The following is a 22,462-nucleotide window of genomic DNA, read 5'->3' as shown; positions in this document are numbered from 1 at the left end:
TCTATATCCGCGTTTGTTACTGGCAATCGTTCAATTATCGATGAATAAAATATCTCGATAGGGTCCACTGCTGGTGCTTCCTACACAGTAGGCAGTGGCAGGCGCGATATCCCATCAGCATTCCCATGCTGTCTCGTGCCTTTATATTCTATTTCATATTGATTCGCCCCTAGAAACAGGGACCATCTTTGTAACCGCTGTGCAGTCATTACTGGCACGCCCTTCTTAGGATTAAAGATGGAGACAAGTGGTTGGTGGTCAGTCAGCAAGGTGAACTTCTGTCCATGCAGATAGTGGTTGAATTTTTTTACTCCCCATACTAGGCTGAGGGCCTCCCTGTCAATCTGGGCATAGTTGCGCTCGGCTGAGGTTAGTGACCGAGACGCAAAGGCTACTGGCCTCTCCAACCCGTCTGGGAATTTGTGCGACAGCACCGCTCCAATGCCGTAGGGTGATGCATCACATGCCAAACGAATTGGTAGTGCTGGGTTGAAATGGGCCAACACCTCTTTTGATGTGATCAATTCTTTACACTTCTGGAAAGCTCGTCTACATTCGTCATCCCACTTCCATGGTACCCCTGTTTGCAGTAGGGTGTTCAGCGGGTGTAATACCGTAGACAAATTTGGTAAGAACTTGTGGTAATAGTTTACCAGCCCGAGGAACGACCTCAGTTGTGACACATTTTCCGGTGCTGGAGCCTTGACTACTGCCTCTATCTTGTCAGGGGACTTATGTAACCCCTCTTCATTGATGACGTGGCCGCAATACGAGATCTGTTTCTGGAAAAACTCGCACTTGTGGCGATTAGCTCGTAGCCCATATTCCGTTAATCTGGCGAGCACCTTCTCCAAGTTAGCGAGGTGATCACCGTCATTTTCGCCCGTGACCAAGATGTCGTCCAAATAACACTGGGTCCCTGGAATCCCTTGCAGGACCTGATCCATCGCCCTTTGCCAGATAGCCGGAGCCGAGGCTACTCCAAACACCAGCCGGTTGTATTGATAGAGACCTTTATGGGTGTTGATCGTAAGGTAATGTTTCGAAGCTTCTTCTACCTCCATTTGCAAGTACGCCTGGGCTAGATCAATTTTGGTGAAGCATTTACCACCAGATAGCGAGGCAAAAATATCCTCAATTCGTGGAAGCGGATATTGCACCGTGTGAAGGACTGGGTTCACTGTCACCTTAAAATCCCCACAGATGCGGACCTTCTTTGGTTCCCCAGGTGTATTACTCAACGACCTCTTCATTACAGGAACGATGGGTGTAGCCCACTCGCTCCAGTCCACTTTGGACAGTACTCCTGAACGTTCCAACCCTTCCAGCTCTGCTTCAACCGCTGGTCTGATCGCATAAGGCACTGGTCTGGCCTTCAGAAACTTTGGGCTTGCATTATCCTCTATTTTAATTGTTGCTGTTATTCCTTTTAGCGTTCCTAGTGCCTCCTGGAACACTTCTTTTGCATCAGTTAGCATTTTTGACAGTCGTCCAGGTGCGACGTCGTCATCCTTTTTGGCTTCTACCTTCAGTGCCTGTATGGAATGCCATCTAAGTGTATCTTCCGGATCCATTCATGTCCTAGCAGTGGTGGTCCTCCATTTGGCAATACATATATATCCATTTTAGGTATTTCCTGACATTTATATGTCACTTTCACCCTTATTTTTCCTTTGGGGTAGACTTTTTGCCCCGTATACGTCTTCAAGACAATCTCTGTAGCTTTCAAGGGTATGTGTGAAAATAGCCGCTTGTAGTCTCTTTGATTTATGACTGTTAGAGCTGACCCTGTGTCCAATTCCATTTCCACTTGGACTCCGTCTATCTTGAGTGTAACCCAGATAGTCTGGTGATCCTCCATTTCAGTTACATTATGTAGTTTCAGACAACCCAGCTCCTTGCTTCCGGAGTCTGTGTCACTTTTCTGTTCGTCTGAACCACTGTCCATCACCTGGTGTACCTTTTTGTACTTCTCCTGTGGAGATTTCTTACTGTTGGTTTTCTTCCCAGACCTGCAGACTCTTGCTATGTGTCGTGCTTTCCCACACTGTCTGCACACTTGGTCCTTGAACCAACAATCTTTCTGGTCATGTGTTGTTCTGCCGCAGCGATAGCACTTCCCTGTTCCATAGGTCATTTCGTTGGTGCCATATTCTTGTGGTCTCCGTTGTATCTCTGCAGCGCCCCTTGCAGCTGCTTCGTGTGATACTGCCATACTGAAAGCTTTGTCCAGCGTAAGGTCCTTTTCTGATAGAAGCCGTTTCTGGGTTCCTTCACTTTGTAGCCCACACACAAACTTGTCCCTTAACGTGTCTGCTAGTCCCGCTCCAAACTGGCAGTATTTCGATAGCTTGCGCAGTTCCGTTAGGTACTCAACATTGCTTTCGTCTTTGTGTTGGTTCCTCTAATGGAACTTAAATCATTCTGCTATCAGCAGCGGTGTGGGGTTTAAGTGATCCTGTAGGATTTCTACTATGCTTTCAAAATTCTTGTTTACCGGCTTCTCTGGGGTTATTAGATTTCGCAGTAACCCATAAGTTTTTGCACCCATGGAATTTAACAAAACCAGTGCTTTATTAGCATCTGGCACTTCATTTTCCCTGCAGTACACCTCAATACGTTCCACATATGTCGCCCAATCTTCGACTTCATTGTCGAATGTAGAGATACTGCCACTCTTCGGCATCCTTGGTTGTGCGTTAACTATCACCAATGGTGCCTCCCGCGCTTCCCCTTCTTCTCCGCTGGCACAAAATGGCATCTCCCACGCTTTCCTTCCTTCCCGCGTTCGCCCGTCTTCTCCGCTGCGGCTTCGCAAAATGGCATCTCCCGCGCTCTTCCTTCTCCGCGGCTCAATGGCGCCTCCCGCGCTCCCCCTGCTTCTCCGCGGCTCAATGGCATCTCCCGCGCTCTCCCTGCTTCTCTGCGGCTCAATGGCGTCTCCCCTTGCTTCGCCCCACGGACCCTGATCAGCCCGTGATCCCTGGCTGTGCTCTGCACGTTCTTCTCTTGATATTTGTCGACGCCGCTCAGTCTAGAACCCGGCTGTTTCTTACCCTCTCCCTCTCCGGTTTGCAGTATTTTTCCTCGATGCCGCTCGGTGATCAACCCCCGGCTGCGCCCTGCTGTCTTCACCCTCTTTCTTACCCCGTCGACGCTGCCCGGCTCTCTCTCTCTGCCGTCGGTCGGCTCCAGCCGCCGCTGCTCAGGAAGGGTCTGCTATGGACCTGTCGTCGGTCTCTTACTGCTCGTTGTGGCTGGGGAACCTAGCCCGGCTCTCCACAGCCTCCCCAGCGAAGTTGGATCTCTGCCTGACTGCTGGGCGGTTGTTCGCGGTCGACGCCCGTGTTCCTGGACTTGACTATTTTTTATTTTTTTATTTTTTATGTTGCAGGTAGATTCGCATCAACACTCGTCGCCACTGTTAGATCTGTGGTTCAGTGGATAAATAATTACACGGATGCTGTACATAAACAAATAACAGGTCTTTACTGGAGGAGGGTAATCTCTAGACTTGGGTACAGAGGCAAGCGCACAGCTTATATACCGGTGTGGTCACTGCCGGTACTACAGTATACAGGAGCTGTAAAAAGTAGTTCTGACTTAAAGCACATACACTACAACCTCCATCAACGTCCGGCCAATCTACGCGATTTTCCCTTGATTGACCTTGTTGAGCCCGCCCAGCGGGCTCAGCAGGCCAATTAAGGGCCACCCGGCAACAGGTGTTGTTACAGACTGAAATTTAATCTGTCAAGACATGCTGACAGATGAAATATCAGTGTTTCACAGCTGTTTGAAGCTGTCAAACACTGACAGTCTGACTTCTAACCTGAGTCTTTCTACACAGACTCAGTTAGAATTCTCACCGGCACTGAAAGCTGCAGGCTGTCACTTTTGACAGATCGCGGTGATTCTGCTTTCAGTGCCGGCTGAGTGATGAACTCCCGATGCCTAGAGGAAGAAAGGCTGTTAAGGTAAGTACAGGTAGTTTAAACTTCTTTATAAACTTTAAACACACCAAACACACTTACCTTTGCACTCATGCACCCATCACTCACCTGAACACCGATATCGCGATCCCTCCAAGTCGTTCAACCCGACGGCCCGCCTGCTCTAACCTGGCATGGTTTGGAGCCATCGGGAATCCCACATGACACCCCTCAAAATAGGGATTAGGCTAAAAACTGCCTGTTAACAGGCAGTTAATTGGCACTAATCCCTTCCCGCCTCGGGTCAGAGGGTCCCAGTGCGGGGCGGGTACCCGCCTCCTTTGAAACTTACGTGGAGGTGGGTTTTGGGCGGGCTGGTGTCGGGACCCCCGAATTCGGGATTTTTGCCCCCCGCACGCCTAAAAGCCCGCCTCACGGCACACTGAAAATCTGGCCCAATGGCTTTGGTCTTCCCAATATTTAATTGGAGAAAATTTCTGCTCATCCACTGCTGGCTGACAATTTAGAGACCGTGGAGGGGTCGAGAAACATAGAAACATAGAAGATAGGAGCAGGAGTAGGCCATTCGGCCCCTCGAGCCTGCTCCGCCATTCAGTGAGATCATGGCTGATCATCCAAACTCAGTACCCTGTCCCTGCCTTCTCCCCATATCCCTTGATCCCTTTAGCGTTAAGAAATACATCTAACTCCTTCTTGAATATATTTAATGAATTGGCCTCAACTGCCTTCTGTGGTAGAGAATTCCACAGGTTCACCACTCTCTGGGTGAAGAAATTCCTCCTCATCTCTGTGGCTTACCCCTTATCTTTAGACTGTGACCCCTGGTTCTGGACTCCCCCGCCATCGGAAACATCCTTCCTGCATCTAGTCTGTCTAGTCCTGTTAGAATTTTATAAGTTTCAATGAGATCCCCTCTCATTCTTCTAAACTCCAGCAGGAAAAGCCCAATCGACCCAATGAGAGAAGTGGTGGTGAGGTAGAGCTGGGTGTCATCAGCGTACATGGAAACTGGCGCTGTTTTTCAGATGATGTCACCAAGGGCAGCATGTAGATGAGAAATAGGAAGGGGCCAAGGTTAGATCCGTGGAGGACACCAGAGGTAACGATGCGGGATCGGGAAGAGAAGCCGTTGCAGGTGATTCTCTGGTTACGGTTAGATAGATAAGAATGGAACCAGGCGAGTGCAGTCCTACACAGCTGGATGACGGTGGAGAGGCGTTGGAGAAGGATGGAGTTGTCAATTGTGTCAAAGGCTGCAGACAGATCGAGAAGGATGAGGAGGGATAGTTTACCTTTGTCACAGTCACAAAGGATGTAATTTGTGACATTGATGAGTGCCGTTTTGGTACTGTGGCGGGGCGGAAACCTGATTGGAGGAATTCAAACATGGAGTTGCGGGAAAGATGGGCACAGATTTAGGAGGCGACAACACGTTCAAGGACTTTGGAGAGGTAAAGGAGGTTGGAGATGGGGCGGTAGTTTGCAAAGACGGAGGTATCAAGGGTTGGTTTTTTTGAGGAGAGGGGTGATGACGACAGATTTGAGGGAGAGGGGGACAGTACCTGAAGAGAGATAACTGTTAACAATGTCAGCTAACATGGGAGCCAGAAAAGGAAGGCTGGTCAGCAGTTTGGTGGGAATAGGGTCAGTGGAGCAAGAATTGTGTCTCATGGGCAAGATGAGCACAGAGAGGTCATGAGGGGAGACCGGAGAGAAACTGGAGAAAGATGTGAGTTCAGGGCTAGGGCAGGGGGGAACCTAAGAGGAAGTTTGGCCCAGTGGGCTAGGGAAAGGAAGAGAAGTGGCAGAGGCAGCTGAACTGATGGTCTCAACCTTAGAGACAAAGAAGTCCACGAGCTTCTCACACTTGTTGTCGGAGGTGAGGGTGGAGGAGACAGGGGAGAGGGGTTTCAGAAGACAGCTAGCAGTGGAGAATAGAGGCCAAGGTTTATCTTTGCATTCCAGAATGATCCTGGAGTAGTGAGCAATTTTGGCAGACGAGAGCAGGACCCGATAATGCTTTATGTGGTCCAGCCAGATCTGGCGGTGAGTGGCTAAACCAGTTGTCTGCCATATCCGTTCAAGTCTGCGTCCCTTGGACTTAAGGGAGCGAAGATGAGGGCCATACCAGAGGGAACGGCCAGGGTGAGAGAGTAATTGTTTTAAATGGGACTAGAGTATCAAAGGTGGTGGTGAGGGTGTGGTTGAGCAGATCGGTAGCTGCAGAAATGTCATGGTGAACGGATGGCCTAAGGCTGGACAGTTGGGATTTCATAAGTGCAGTTTTAAGAGAGTTGGGAGAGAGGTTTTTCCAGGGGTGGACACAGAAGGAAGTGGAGGGATGGGGGTGGAGAGCGATACGAGGAAGTGGTCAGAGATGGCCTTATCTGCGATTGACATGATGGGAGTAGCGAGGCCACGAGAGATGGCAAGGTCGAGGGGGTGGCCGTGAATATGGGTTTGGGAGTTTACATGGAGGGAGAGATTAAGGGAGGATAGGAGGCTAGTGAACTCAGAGGAGAGAGATGACTTGAGATGGAAGTTGAAATCACTGAGGATGCAAAGTCGTTCAGTGCAGAGGCTGAGGGAGGAGAACAGTGAAGATATCTCGGTAATAGATTACCGAGGATGAAGTCTAATGATGATTCCTCTGGATGATACCTGGGATGAAGGAGCTGAGTTACGATGAGAGACTGGGCAAACTTGAGGTATATTTCCTGAAGTTACAAAGTTTAAAATAATATAATGAATTAACAGGATAGGTAAGAAATGACTCTCCTTTTATAGAGGAATCCAGAACAAGGGGATATAATTTAGAACAAAGGCAAATACGGTAGATACTGGAAATCTGAAATAAAAACAGAAAATGCTGGGAGCACCCAGCCGGTCAGGCAGCATCTGTGGAGAGAGAAAGAGAGTTAATGTTTCAGGCCTACGACCGTTCATCAGAACTTGATCATTAGTTTTGAATTAATTTGAGTTAAACCAGTTAAAATGATTCCAGGAAAAACTTCCTCACACAAAAGATAATGGGCAGGATTTTCATTGGGCTGTGGAGGCGGGATTGGAGGCGTGTGGGGGGTTAAAATCCCAAAATCGGGAGGCATGAACCCATCCCGCCCCCAACCTGCCTCCATGCCAGTTTCAAAGGAGGCGGGTACCCGACCCGCACTGGGACCCGCCTCCCCAAGATGGGAAGGAGATTAGTGCCAATTAACTGCCTGTTAACAGGTAGTTAACAGGCAGTTTTTAGCCTAATCCCTATTTTCATTCCCGACAGCTCCAAACCACGCCAAGTTAGCGAGGCGGGCCGTCGGGCTGAAGGGCTTGGCGGGGTCGAGGTGTCCGGTGTTCAGGTGAGTGATGGGTGCATGAGTGCAGAAGTAAGTGTGTTTGGTGTGTGTAAAGTGTTTAAAGAAGTTTTACTTACCTTTACAGCCTTCCTTCCTTCAGGTCTCGGGAGTCCCTCATCTCACCGGCACAGAAAGCAGAATGGCCGCGATCTGTCAAGAATTGCAGCATTCAGCTTTCTGTTCCGGAGAGATCTCTAAACCATCCTGAGAGGAAGGAATTAACTTAGAGTATAGATTGTCAGTGTTTGACAGCTTCAAACAGCTGTCAAATGCTGATATTTCATCTGTCAAAAGGTCTTGACAGATGAAATATTAATCTGTGATGTCACCTGTTGCCAGGTGGCCCTTAATTGGCCTGCTGAGCCTGCTGAGTGGGCTCAATGAGGTCAATCAAGTCAAAATCACGTGGGTTGGCTACAACTCGATGGAGGCGGGACTACAACCCCGAAAGTTGTAGTCCCGCCACCTACCCGCCTCCTCAATGAAAATCCAGCCCAATGAGACTGTGGAAAATACTGCCCCAGAAGGCATAGATGTAAAGCCAATCAAGATATTTAAAAGGGAGATGGGAATTTACTTTAGAAATAAGGGTATTAAGGAATATGAAGGTCATTATGACTGCAGCAAGTTTTATCCACACCAGCTCTTTCAGCTACTCCGCTCTTTGGACCCCTGGTCTTGTTAATACCCTGTCCATCATCCTCTATTCAATTCCTCTTACTCACGGTCCACCTTTTGGAAATTTGCTCATATTTACCCTACCCATAAGAAAGGTAATCCCACCTACATTTCCAACTACTACCACATCCCCCTTACTTTGATACTTGCTAGTGATACAACTTACTATGAACACTCAAATTTTTCACCACTTTGAATGTTGTGGCCTAATCCAGGGCTGTATACCAGCTATTAAAACATTTTCCTCATCTTTAGGTCTTTCCAGCCACACGCCTTAGGAATTCCTCTCGGTAATCAGCTGCAAAGAGTTGTACAAAAGCAAAACAGGGTGACTTGGTCTTTCCCTTCCCCCCCCCCCACCAACGTTTGGTCTCCCCTGCTGGAACATATAAGATGATGAGTTCATTGTATGGTGATTCACGTGTGGATTGCATACTGCCTGAATCACTTACAGTGTGCTAAAGCATCAACACACAATACCAGAGAAAATCTTAAGCCGATTGTATTGTGGATATTGTTGATAATTACATACTTAATTGAGGTGATAATTAACTATAATCAAAATAATAATGCTAACTATTTCCAGATTATTATTATTTAGCAGTCGGTATTAATTGGCATGCATTTAAAAACCAGAGGATAAAGACAATCAACTCATGGGCACAGTCTACATTGTTCTTATCAGGGGTTCATTTTACTGATGTCTGCAATCCTTTGCCAATTACAGCAGAGCTACTGATGGGACCAGAGAAAAGATTTGTTAGATTAAGAAGATTTTAGTAAAACAATATGGGGGTGAATTTCCACAGAGGTTCTCCTGCTTGTCCTGGAAAAACGGTGTTTCCGTGGTTCTTCAGTCAAAATTACAGCAGATGATCGGGAAACCCTCATGGAAACCCACCTTCCATATATCATCAGAGTATTATAAACCAGTAAAGGGATCAGTTAGGGACCCCCTTACTATTCACATTGTATATTAATGATTTGGAAATGGGGATAGAGGCAAAACTCTCAAAACTGTCCTAAAGTGACCCTTTATTGGTTTGAACCTGTGTCCCCTTGTCCTGCTCCCACTGTTTAATTTAAAATAGTATTCCAGATTAACCTTTTCCAAACCAGTTACTATCTAATATACCTCTAGAAGATCACCTTTCAGATGCCTCATTTCCGGGCTCTCTGCTCTTTCCTCATTACTCAGACCCCAGACACGTGGATCAGCTTCATGGCTCCTCTGCTTTCTCCAGTGCTTGAATGTTTTCTTTGTTCTTTGGTGACCAGGACTGGACACAGTAATCAAGCTGTGGTCGGACCAGTTTGATCACTCCCTTTACAAATGTTTGTCGAGGAATTTTAACTCTCTATTTGGGAATTAAACCTTAAAGCCTGAGTTAAATAAAAGAATGATACAGAAAACAAAAAAGGGATTTTTATATAATTTATTATTGATCGCAAGCGGTATAATGGTCTGTACCTTTAAAGGTATAGGCCTAGAAATTCAGTGGGCTGCGCCACCCGTTAGCGCCTTAAGAAGGCACTTAGTGGGTTGGACGCCACTGGCCACGCCTCCCGCTAAATTTAGTGGTAAGCTAATGGCGACGCTAGCCGTTAGTGCTGCGCCGCTACCGATGACATCATTGGTGTGCGGAGCGCCCCGCTACTGCCCTGATCGCGAAATTTAGTTGCGCTCCCTGCTTTAACGCCGGTCGCTATTTGCGACTGGTTCAGGGGGGCCTACCTACGGCGGTAGAGGCACTGAGGTGCGGGGCGGCCATTTGTTTTGTTGGCCGCCTGCCAGCACCTCTCCGCGCCGCCGTCCCCGGCCTCCTGAGCACCCCCCCCCGCCCGCAGAGTGCTGGCTGTGTTCCAAGAGCCCGGCACTTCTCCTCGGTGCCGGGCTCTTTTGCCGGCACTCGCGATCTTTGATTGCGCTGCAGCAGGCCCCTCCCCTTTAAGAAGGGGAGGAAGGCCTGCAGTACCGCAGCGCGCTGTGCCACAGCGTGTGGCGCTGCGGCACGTTGCACAGCGATATTGAGTTGCAGCGCCCCAAGAGGGATGCGGGGCACCTCCAGTAGCGCCGCACTTCCCACTGGGGCGCGCAAAGTCAATTTCCAGCGGGCGGCTGCGACTACTTCCGGGGCGCTACTTTTAGCGCCCTGGCGAGGCTGGCGCCCCAAACGGGGTGCCACTGAATTTCTAGGCCATAATGCTGAGCATGCAAGAGTGCCAAAGCCAACAAGCTCAGACTAAACAACATGACCCTAAATGGGTTAACAAACACATTAAAAGAGGAACAAAGGCAAAATACTGCAGATACTGGAAATCTGATATAAAAACAGAGAATGCTGGAAACACTCAGCAGGTCAGACAGCATCCATGGAGAGAGAAACAGAGTTAACGTTTCAGGTCAATGAACTTTCATCAGAACTGGAAAATGCTAGAGATGTAACAGGTTTTAAGCAAATGCAGAGGCAGGGAAAGGGGGGAGGGGAGGAAGGAACAAAAGGGAATTAAAAATTAAAAGAGGAAAATGGGAAAATGGTCTGTTCAAATCCTGCAGGGGGAAAGGAGAATGGTCTCACTGCAATGAATACAAGAAACGCATTGAAAGGGTGATCAGCGGGGCAAAGCAGGACCTGGAATAAAACATAGCACCTGAGGCAAAGCATAACAGTCAAAATTGTTTCACTACCACAACAGCAAGGGAACAGTCAGAGAAGAGGGGGAAACCATAAAAGATGGAAAATGGGCTTGAATTTGAGGATGAGCACAAAATAGTAAATATTCTAAAAAACTACTTCCTCCAGGTATTCACAAAGGAATACATGAGCAACATGCCCTCTCCAAACAAAGATAGCCCAAATAAAATGAATGGCTTCCTTATAAATAAGAAACCCTTATCCATGCTTTAGTTACCTCAATAGTCAATTATTCCAATGCTCTCCTGGCCTTCCCATAAACTTCAACTCATCCACAATTCTTCTGCCTGTATCCTAACTCAAACCAAGTTCTGTTCACCCTGTGCTCGCTGACCTACATTGGCACCCAGTCCACCTACGCCTCAAATTAAAAATTCTCCTCCTTGTGTTTAAATCCCTCCATTGTCTCCCTGTCTCTGTAACCTCCTCCAGCCGTACAACCATCCAAGAATTCTGTGCTCCTCCAACTCTGGCCTCTTGTGGAATCCCGACTTCCTTTGCCCCTCCCCATTGGCGGCCGTGCCTTCAGCTGTCTACATCCAAACTGTGGAACTCCCTCCCTAAACCTCTCCGTCTCTCTACCTCTCCCTCCTCCTTTAAGACACTCTTTAAAACCTACCTCTTTGACCCATCCTAATGTCTCCTTCTTTGGCTCGGTGTCAATTTTTTTGTCTGATAACACTGCTGTGAAGCGCCTTAGGTTGTTTTACTATGTTAAAGACGCTGCATAAATACAAGTTGTTGTTGTTGTGAAGATGGATGTCTGAGACAGACTAAATTTACTTAAAAGAAGTAAATCCCCAGGGACAGGTGATATTTATCCCAGAGTGCTGAAAGAGACTGGGGAGGGGATTTGTGAGGTACTTGCAATCATTATGAGGGAGTCAATGGACATTGAGGAGAAACAGGCTAATCTGGTGCCCATACTCAAAAAGGGCAAGGAAACAGACACAGGCTGCTATATATCCATTAGTCTTACTTCCATGTAAAATAATGGAATCAGTTATCAGGAGTAAACTTAAGGATTATTTGCATAACAATAACCTAGTTAACAGCAGTCAGCATGGATTCAGAAGGGGAAGACTAACCTCCTTGACTTCTTTGAGGAACTGACAACCCAAAAGGACTGTGATAAGCCCTATGATGTGGAGTACCTTGACTTACAACTGGCTTTTGATAAAGTTCCAGATAAAAGACTATTGATTAAACTGAAACCTGTGAGGAAGATAAAAACAGGAGTATGCCATTCAGCCCCTCAAGCCCTCCATTTAATTAGATCATGGCTGATTTGTACCTCAACTCTATTTAACCGCCTTTGCTCCATATCACTTGAAACCCTTAACTTACAAAAATCTATTGATATCAATCTTGAAAATTTCAATTGACCCAGCATCCACAGCATTTTATGGGAGGGAGTTCCACATTTCTACTACCCTTTGTGTTACGAAGTCCTTCCTAATTTCGCTCCTAAATGGCCTGGCTCTAATTTTAAGATTAAGCACCCTTGTTTGTAATGTATATACCTTTAAGGGGGGAACTATCTTTTACAGCTCATGTATACTGCAGCACCGGCAGTGACCACACCTGTATATAGCCCTGAGTAGTAATCTGTACAGATCAGTTCCCGTGTGAGCCACGTTGAGTAAACACCTGTTGTACCGTTCTCCTGCAGTCTGTGTCTTATTATACACAGACACAACATTGGCGACAAGGCAAGTTCGAACCTACCTGCAACTCTGCATCACCTCCCAGGGATTCGTTCCTGGAGATCAGTGGATTGGAGGTCAAGGCCAGAGACTCGGGCGTCAACCACGGGCAACCGCCCAGTCATCCAGCAGAGACTCGAGAATTGCAGGGGAGGCTGTCGAGAGCCAGGCTTGGCTTTCCAGTCGAGGTGGTCCAGCAAAACGGGCTGGCAACATGTAGTGCACAAACCCTTCCCAGACAGCGGCGGGCTAGAGCCTGACCGAGTGGCACAGCAAAGGGCCGAGCAGCGTCGATGGGGGAGAGAGAGAGAGAGGGCAGAGCGCACAGGGCGCAGCCGGTGTTCAGCATCGAAGAGAGGGAGAGAGAGACGCGCAGAAACCCGCGAGATGCCGCCTTTGCCACGAGGACCGCCGAGAGTGGCGTTGGCAGCAGCGCAGGAGAAGCGCTCGAAACCTATAGGGCGCTGCCATTGCCACGAGAACCGCCGGGAGCGGCGTTGGCAGCAGCGGGGGAGGAAGGAAAGCGCGGGAGACGCCATTTTAAGCCATTGGGAGACGCCATTTTAAACCACACCCAAAATGCCGAAGAGTGGCAGTATCACCGCATTTGACAATGAAGTCGAAGATTGGACTACATATGTCGAACGAATAGAGGTATACTGCAAGGCAAATGAGGTGACAGATGACAAGAAAGCGTCGGTATTGTTAAATTTAATGGGTGCAAAGACGTATGGTTTATTATGAAATCTAGTAACCCCAACGAAGCCAATGGAAAAGAGTTTTGAAGACATAGTAACGATACTACAGGAACATTTAAACCCCACACCGCTGCTGATAGCAGAAAGATTCAAGTTTCACAAACGGAACCAGCATAAGGATGAAAGCAATGCTGATTATTTAACAGAACTGCGCAAACTATCGAAAAACTGCCAGTTTGGAGCGGGACTGGCAGATACCTTAAGGGACAAGTTTGTGTGTGGGCTTCAAAGTGAAGGAACCCAGAAACGGCTTTTATCTGAAAAGGACCTTACGCTGGAAAAGGCTTTCAGCATTGCGGTATCATATGAAGCAGCAGCACGGGGCGCTGCAGAGATACAACAGAGACCGCAAGAATATGGCACAAACGAAATGTCATATGGAACAGAGAAGTGCTATCGCTGCGGCAGAACAACACATGACCAGAATGATTGCTGGTTCAAAGACAAAGTGTGCAGACAGTGTGGAAAAGTAGGACACATAGCATGAGTCTGCAGGTTGGGAAAGAAAACCAGCAATAAGAAACCTACCAAAGAAAAGTACAAGAAGGTACATAAGATGACGGAGAATAGTTCAGACGAACAAAAGAGTGATAACGACTCCGAAAGCAGGGTTCTGAGTTGTCTGAAACTACATAATGTGATCACAACGGAGGATCACCGAACCATTTGGATCACTCTCAAGATAGCAGGAGCCCAGGTAAAGATGGAACTGGACACAGGATCAGCCCTAACAGTCATAAACCGACGGGACTACGAGCGGCTATTCTCACACATACCCTTGAGAGACACAAAAATTATTTTGAAGACGTACACGGGGCAAAAAGTCTACCCCAAAGGAAAAATAAGGGTGACCGTTATATATAACGGTAAGGAAACACCAAAACTAGACCTGTATGTATTACAAGATGGAGGACCACCATTACGGGGACGTGAATGGATCCGGAAAATACAACTGGATTGGCATTCCATACAGGCACTGACTGTGGCTGACAAAAAGGATGACGACGTCACACCTGGGCGACTGTCAAAGATCCTAACTGACACGAAAGTAGTGTTCCAGAAAGGACTCGGAACACTAAAAGGCATGACAGCGACGATTAAAATGGAAGAAAACGCAAGCCCAAAATTTTTTAAGGCCAGACCGGTACCTTATGCGATCCGCCCAGCCGTCGAAGCAGAGCTGGAGAGTCTGGAACGTTCAGGTGTACTGTCCAAGGTAGACTGGAGCGAGTGGGCTACACCCATCGTCCCTGTGATGAAAAAGTCGTTGAGCAGCACGCCTGGGGAACCAAGGAAGGTTCGCATCTGTGGGGACTTTAAGGTAACAGTGAGCCCGGTCCTTCACACCGTACAATATCCACTTCCGCGGATTGAAGATATTTTCGCCTTGCTATCTGGAGGGAAACGCTTCACTAAGATTGATCTGGCTCAGGCATATCTGCAAATGGAGGTAGAAGAAGCATCAAAAAAATACCTCACAATCAACACCCATAAAGGTCTCTACCAATAAAACCGGCTGGTATTCGGGGTAGCATCAGCTCCGGCTATTTGGCAGAGGGCAATGGAACAAGTCCTGCAAGGGATCCCAGGGACACAGTGTTATTTGGACGACTTCCTGGTCACGGGCGAAAATGACAGTGATCACCTTGCCAACCTGGAGCAGGTGCTCACTAGATTGCAGGAATATGGGCTCCGAGCTAACCGCCCCAAATGCGAGTTTTTTAGAAAACAGATCTCGTATTGTGGCCACGTTATCGATAAAGAGGGGTTACATAAGTCCCCAGAGAAGATTGATGCAGTAGTCAAGGCTCCAGCACCGGAAAATGTGTCACAACTGAGGTCGTTCCTCGGGCTGGTAAACTACTACCATAAGTTCTTGCCAAATTTGTCTACAATACTACACCCACTGAACACCCTACTGCAAACTGGGGTGCCATGGAAGTGGAGTGACGAATGTAGACGAGCTTTCCAGAAGAGCAAAACACTAATCACATCGAAAGAGGTATTGGCCCATTACAACCCAGCATTACCAATTCAGTTGGCATGTGATGCGTCACCCTACGGCATTGGAGCGGTGCTGTCGCACAAATTCTCGGACGGCCCAGAGAGGCCAATAGCCTTTGCGTCACGATCACTAACCTCAGCCGAGCGTAACTACGCCCAGATTGACAGGGAGGCCCTCAGCCTAGTGTGGGGAGTGAAAAAGTTCAATCACTATCTGCACGGGCAGAAATTCACCTTGCTGACGGATCACCAGCCTCTTGTCTCCATTTTTAATCCGAAGAAGGGCGTTCCGGTGATGACTGCGCAACGACTACAAAGATGGTCACTTTTTCTATGGGCGCACCACTATGAGATTGAATATAAGGGCACGAAACAGCATGGAAATGCTGATGGGCTATCAGGCCTGCCACTGCCTACTGCAGAGGAAGCACCAGCAGTGGATCATTTCGAAATATTCCATTCGACTATAGTTGAATACCTACCGGTAACTAAGGCTTGTATCGAAAAGGAAACCCGAAATGACCCGACACTGTCTCGGCTATATGATTTGACGGTGAAGGGATGGCCAGCACATGGCGACTCACTGTTGCCAGCATTCTCGACAAGGAGAGAACAGCTGTCAGTGTACCGGGGGACCTTGATGTGTGGATCCCGAGTGGTAATTCCACCCAAGTTAAGGGGCTTCATGAGGGTCATCTGGGAGGGGTAAAAATGAAAATCCTAGCCAGGGCTTATGTGTGGTGGCCGGGAATCGATAAACAAATCGAGGACCTGACCAAGAGTTGCTCAGGATGCCAGAAAGTCCAAAATGCACCACCACAGGCCCCTCTACACCCATGGGAGTTGTAGTGTATGTACCCGTCTACCTTTAAGAGAACTATTGTATGTAACCGTCCACCTTTAAGAGAACTACTTTAGGTGTTGCACTACTTTGTTGGCTTCTGTATACTGTAATACCGACGGTGACCACACCGGTATATAAGTGCTGTGTCAGGATTATTGGGCAGATTCGCCTTGACCTTCGAATAGTAAAGTCCTGTTTTAAGTTACTCTGGTAGTCTGTGTATTAATTAACTAAACAACCCACAGACTTTACAGTGGCGACGAGTCCGATCGTACCCTGCGGCAACAATACTTCCGAAGCAGTTAACGAGCGTCGAGAAGAGGCAACCGCCCTCGTCATTCTGCTGGGAGAAAACTCGAGTCTACAGAGCTGGAAAGGAGGAAGAATTCAGAGACAAAGACTTCCATCAGCAACAGGCACTGATTGTCCCTTCTGCCACGGTGAGGAGTGAGCCGATCAGCACGAGAAGCAAGCCGGCCACGGTGACTGTGAGTAAGGGAAAAGTAAAAAGAATAACCGGAGGATAAGGGCAGTGCACTCGACCACGGTCGAGGGGGAAAGGAGCCGGACAGAAGTCGGGCCCAGAGGCGCTGAGACTGGGGCAGCGTGGAGCAAGGAAGCCGCGGTACAGACAGGCTGGGGACGCAACGGCGTCGTGAGACAGCTAGACCGTGACCGACGAAAAAGGCCGGGCAGCGACCGAAGCCACGAAGCGCTGCGACCGGGAACGTAGGCGCGGGAAGATATAAAAACTCAGCCGCAGCCGGGGAGGGAATCACCGGACTGCGAGAGGGCTGGGAGGCGCGATTGGGAGCCGAGCGAGCGGGAGAGGCAGAGCCGACCAAGGGAGACTGAGCGAGAGCCAGTCCAGCGGCTGAAACTGTTCGCCTTCAACGGGGTGTACCCAGCCCTGCCAAGAAAAGGGAAAGCACTGAAGCCGACGCGCAGGCTGTGAACCTGAAAGCCAGCGGCCGTCGCCCGTGGGGAAAGTGTACCCCTCCCGCCAGGGGAAGAAACGCGGGAAGCCGCCATTAGGCGGAGAAGATGACAGAAGCGGGAAACCGCCATTGAAGTGGGCGGGGAGAGAAGATAAGCGCGGGAAACCGCCATTTTCGCGGGAACCGCCATCTTGGAAAAAAAAAGAAAATTTAAAGAAATAATTCGTGGTGTTATCAGGAAGAGAGGAAGATGCCTAAGCGTGGTAACATCAACGATTTTAATTCCGAGGTAGAAGACTGGGCCACGTATGTGGAACGCATTGAGATCTATTGTGAGGCCAATAAAATAGAAGAAGAGGACAAAGCTATAACCTTGCTAAACTCGATGGGCGCGAAGACATACGGGCTCTTGAAGCATCTACTATCACCAGCTAAACCGGCGGATCAGACTTTCGATGATATTGTGACTGTTCTGAAGGACCACTTGAACCTCACACCGTTGATGTTGGCGGAACGATTCAAATTCTATGCGAGAACGCAAAGGAAAGACGAAAGCAACGCAGAATACTTGGTCGAACTGCGTAGACTAGCGAAACACTGCCAGTTTGGAGGGAATCTGACAGAGGCATTGCGAGACAAATTCGTGTGCGGAATGTCGAAGGAAGAAACACAAAAACGACTGCTCGAAGAGAACGATCTTACACTTGAGAAGGCTGTCCTTATTGCTGCATCGAACGAAGCCGCAGCGAAAGGAACGGCGGAAATGCAGCTAAAGGCAGCGGCACTCAGGGTGCAGCAAATTACTTCGGGTACAACAAAATGCTATCGTTGTGGGAAGACAACACACGACCAGAACCAATGCTGGTTTAAAAACCAGGAATGTAGGAAATGTGGCAAGCTCGGTCACATAGCTAAGGTATGCCGGTCAGGAAAGAAGACCAACAATAATGAGTCACCACAAAAGAGGTACAGAAAGGTACATGAGGTGACTAGGAAGAGTCCGGAAGAACAGAATTCGGACTCACACTCCAACTGCAAGGAACTGGATAGTCTGAGAATTCACAATGTGAGTAATGAAGCTGACCGACAAGCTATCTGGATCACACTACAGATTGCAAAAGTCCAAGTGAAAATGGAAGTGGACACCGGATCGGCGTTGACGGTCATGAATAAGCATGATTATAAAAAGTTATTCAAGCATATTCCCCTACGGGATACGGAACTAGTATTGAAGACATACACGGGGCACAAAGTATACCCCATCGGAAAGATAGAAGTCAAGGACAAAGAGCACCAAAGGATGGACCTGTATGTGTTGCCTGAGGGAGGTCCACCACTTCTGGGACGGGAGTGGATCAGGAAAATAAAGATAGACTGGCATTCACTAAACACCATGACGGTAGATTCCGGAAAGGAAGATGTCAAACCTGAACGGTTGTCCAGAATATTAGACGAAGCTAAAGAGGTATTCCAGCAAGGACTGGGAACACTGCGAGGAATTAAAGCAAAGGTTAAGATTGCAGAACATGCAAGCCCAAAATTTTTCAAAGCCAGATCGGTACCTTACGCGATACGACCTGCTGTGGAGGCAGAACTGGAAGAACTTGAACGATCAGGGGTACTGTCAAAAGTGGACTGGAGTGAGTGGGCCACGCCCATTGTTCCCGTCATGAAGTCTTCACCAAGTAACAAGCCAGGGGGACCGGGGAAGGTCCGCATCTGCGGAGACTTCAAGATCACAGTGAATCCGTTGCTTCACACGGTACAATACCCGCTTCCGCGGATTGAAGATATCTTTGCTTCGTTGGCTGGAGGGAAACACTTCACCAAGATAGACCTGGCACAGGCATACTTACAAATGGAAGTCGAGGAAGAGTCGCGTCAGTACCTCACCATCAACACACACAGAGGCTTGTATCATTATAATAGACTGGTTTTTGGGGTAGCTTCGGCTCCAGCAATTTGGCAGAGGGCCATGGAGCAGGTATTACAAGGAATTCCAAGCACGCAGTGTTACTTAGACGATATCCTGATTACGGGAGAAGACGAGGAAGAACACCTCACAAATTTGAAACTGGTGCTCACTAGGTTGAAGGAATATGGCCTTCGAGTTAATCGCAAGAAATGTGAGTTCTTCCAAAAACGGATCTCGTACTGCGGTCATGTCATTGACCGAGAGGGGCTGCACAAGTCACCTGACAAGATAAAAGCTGTCGTGAAGGCCCCCGCTCCGGAAAACATATCACAGTTAAGATCATTCTTGGGGTTGATTAATTATTATCACAATTTTCTGCCGAATCTATCCACGGTGCTGCATCCGCTGAATGCTCTGTTGCGGAAAGAAGTACCATGGAAGTGGAGTGAGGAATGTAAAAAGGCCTTTCGCAGAAGCAAGGCGTTGATTACCTCTGAAGAAGCGTTGGCTCATTTCAACCCAACGTTACCTCTTCGTCTAGCTTGTGATGCTTCCCCCTATGGAATTGGAGCAGTACTTTCACACAAGTTACCAAATGGCTCGGAAAGGCCAGTGGCATTCGCGTCCCGATCATTGACCTCCGCGGAGCGAAATTATGCTCAAATAGATAGGGAGGCCCTCAGCCTTGTGTGGGGCGTAAAGAAATTCAATCATTACCTGCAGGGCAAGAAGTTCACATTACTGACAGACCACCAGCCGTTGGTGTCCATATTCAACCCTAACAAGGCCGTTTCCACCATGACAGCGCAAAGGTTACAGAGGTGGTCCATGTTACTTGGGGCACACCAATATGACATCGAATACAAAAGGTCCAAACAGCATGGAAATGCTGATGGGTTATCGCGCTTGCCATTGCCGATAGTAGAAGAAGCGACTACAGTGGACCCGGTAGAGATGTTCCACTCATCCATAGTGGAATGTCTACCAGTAACAAATTCGATGATCGAAAACGAAACAAGAAATGACCCGACTCTCTCACGAGTCTATGATTTAACGGTGGAGGGATGGCCAGCACAGGGCGAACCAACGCTGCCAGCATTTTCGCAGAGAAAAGAACAGCTGTCAGTGTGTCGAGGAACCCTGATGTGTGGATCTAGAGTGGTGATTCCACCCAAACTTCAACAGAAGGTGTTAAAGGAGCTGCACGAGGGACATCTGGGTGGAGTGAAAATGAAGAACCTAGCAAGAGCGTTTGTGTGGTGGCCAGGCATTGATGGGGACATCGAAGAAATCACTAAGAGCTGTCTAGGATGCCAGAAGGTCCAAAACGCACTACCACAGGCTCCTCTGCATCCATGGGAGTGGCCCTCATCTCCTTGGCAAAGGGTACACATCGACTTTGCTGGTCCATTTATGGACTCAATGTTTCTAATAGCGGTGGATGCACACTCCAAGTGGCCGGAGGTAATAAAGATGTCCACCACCACCACGGAAAAAACCATCACAGTGTTAAGGACCATGTTTGCTAGGAATGGGCTGCCGGAACAGATCTGTTCTGATAATGGACCGCAATTTGTGTCCGAAGAATTCAAGAAATTCTTAAAGAGCAATGGGGTTAAGCACTACACGTCAGCCCCATACCATCCCGCCTCCAATGGATTGGCTGAAAGGTTTGTCCAGACCTTCAAGAAGGCCATAAAGGCCATGGGCAATGAAGCCATTAACTTACAACATAAGGTGGATAGCTTCTTGTTGGCGTACAGAAATGCAACACATGCGGTCACAAATCAAACTCCCGCCATGATGTTTTTTAATAGACGACTAAGATGCCGGCTGGATTTGCTTAAGCCAAACGTCAGAAGGGACGTAGAGAACCGGCAATTCCAGGGCATGAATGAAAGGCCAACTAGATCTTTTCAGATAGGTCAACAAGTTTTGGCCCGGGACTACCGTACCGAGAAATGGCAGCCTGGAACTATTGGAAAAAGGCTAGGGCCGTTGATGTATACGGTGGACATTGGGGACAGTATAATAAGGCGCCATGTTGACCAGATCATAGGGTCAGCCACAAATGGCCAACCTACTCCACCACCTTACACGGTTAATGTTGAGACAGAGATACCCAGAACACCTACCTCCGATCTGGTAATACTGGAATCAGATGAACCTGACACTGTCCTTCAAGCCGACTCGACCTTGCCAGAAGCACCTACTACCCCGCCGGGAGTTACGACACCACCGAGGCGTTATCCGGACAGAGTCCGGAAACCTCCAGAGAGACTGAATCTGTGAACTGTCTTGCATAAAGTTGTATATATGTTATAATGTATGTTTAATGGGGAATCAGTATGTTGTAAGCTAAAAAGGGAGGATTGTAGTGTATGTACCCGTCTACCTTTAAGAGAACTATTGTATGTAACCGTCCACCTTTAAGAGAACTACTTTAAGTGTTGCACTACTTTGTTGGCTTCTGTATACTGTAATACCGACGGTGACCACACCGGTATATAAAGTGCTGTGTCAGGATTATTGGGCAGATTCGCCCTGACCTTCGAATAGTAAAGTCCTGTTTTAAGTTACTCTGGTAGTCTGTGTATTAATTAACTAAACAACCCACAGACTTTACAGGAGTGGCCCTCATCTCCATGGCAACAGGTGCATATTGATTTTGCTGGTCCATTCATGGACTCAATGGTTTTAATAGCCGTGGATGCGCACTCGAAATGGCCTGAGGTCATCAAAATGTCCTCCACCACCACGGAGAAAACTATTGCAGTCCTACGGACCATTTTTGCCAGGAATGGCTCGCCAGAACAGATTTGCTCCGACAACGGACCACAGTTTGTGTCCAAAGAGTTCCGGAGGTTCTTGAAAAAGAATGGGGTAAGGCATTACACATCTGCCCCGTATCATCCAGCCACAAATGGATTGGCTGAGAGGTTCTTACAAACCTTTAAGAAGGCAATAAAGGCTATGTACAATGACAACATTCCGCTGCAGCACAAGGTGGACAATTTCCTGTTCACCTACCGGAATGCGACACATGCAGTCACCAACCAGGCCCCAGCCATGATGTTCTTTAACCGAAGGTTAAGATCTCGCCTGGATTTGCTCAGACCAAACGTACGAAGAGATGTTGAGAGTAAGCAATTCCAGCACATCCATGAGAAGCCAACAAGGAGCTTCAATGTAGGGCAACCAGTCTTGGCCCGCGACTACCGAACAGAAAAATGGCAGCCAGGAACGATATGCACACGGCAGGGCCCACTAATGTACACAGTGGACGTTGGGGAGAGCATCGTGAGATGCCATGCTGACCAGATCCTAGAGGCACAGGAACAAGTCAACCCCATGCCTCGCCCATACGTACCTGGTGATGAACCCGACGTACAGGTCGCATCTACCCCAGAAACAGTAGCATCGGAAGCTGATGAACCAACCGATGACAGGGAGCCAGAATCGCCTCCGCACCAAGAGCAAGACACTCGGGAAAGGCACTATCCAGAAAGGATCAGGAAGCCTCCCCAAAGACTGAATATATAAATAGACTATTTTCAGCTAATGTTGAATGTTAAAAGTGTTAATTGTAATTAGTTTGATATTTAATTGTTAAATGA

At 48.1% G+C, this 22,462-nt stretch overlaps 1 protein-coding gene across 1 annotated transcript in view; it reads left to right on the top strand.

Annotated features, from left to right (window-relative positions):
- The window catches only part of LOC147115119 (brain and acute leukemia cytoplasmic protein-like), a 117,959-nt gene that overhangs the window by 36,411 nt on the left and 59,086 nt on the right, over positions 1-22,462 (top strand). The gene's annotated exons all lie outside the window — the stretch shown is intronic.

This window comes from Somniosus microcephalus, chromosome 7 (genome assembly GCF_052327205.1).
Source record: "Somniosus microcephalus isolate GS21.2 chromosome 7, FLI_Smic_1.0, whole genome shotgun sequence".
Lineage (NCBI taxonomy): Eukaryota > Metazoa > Chordata > Chondrichthyes > Squaliformes > Somniosidae > Somniosus > Somniosus microcephalus.
The sequence above is the reverse complement of the archived record's forward strand: the minus strand, read 5'-3'. Positions and strand labels throughout refer to the sequence as shown.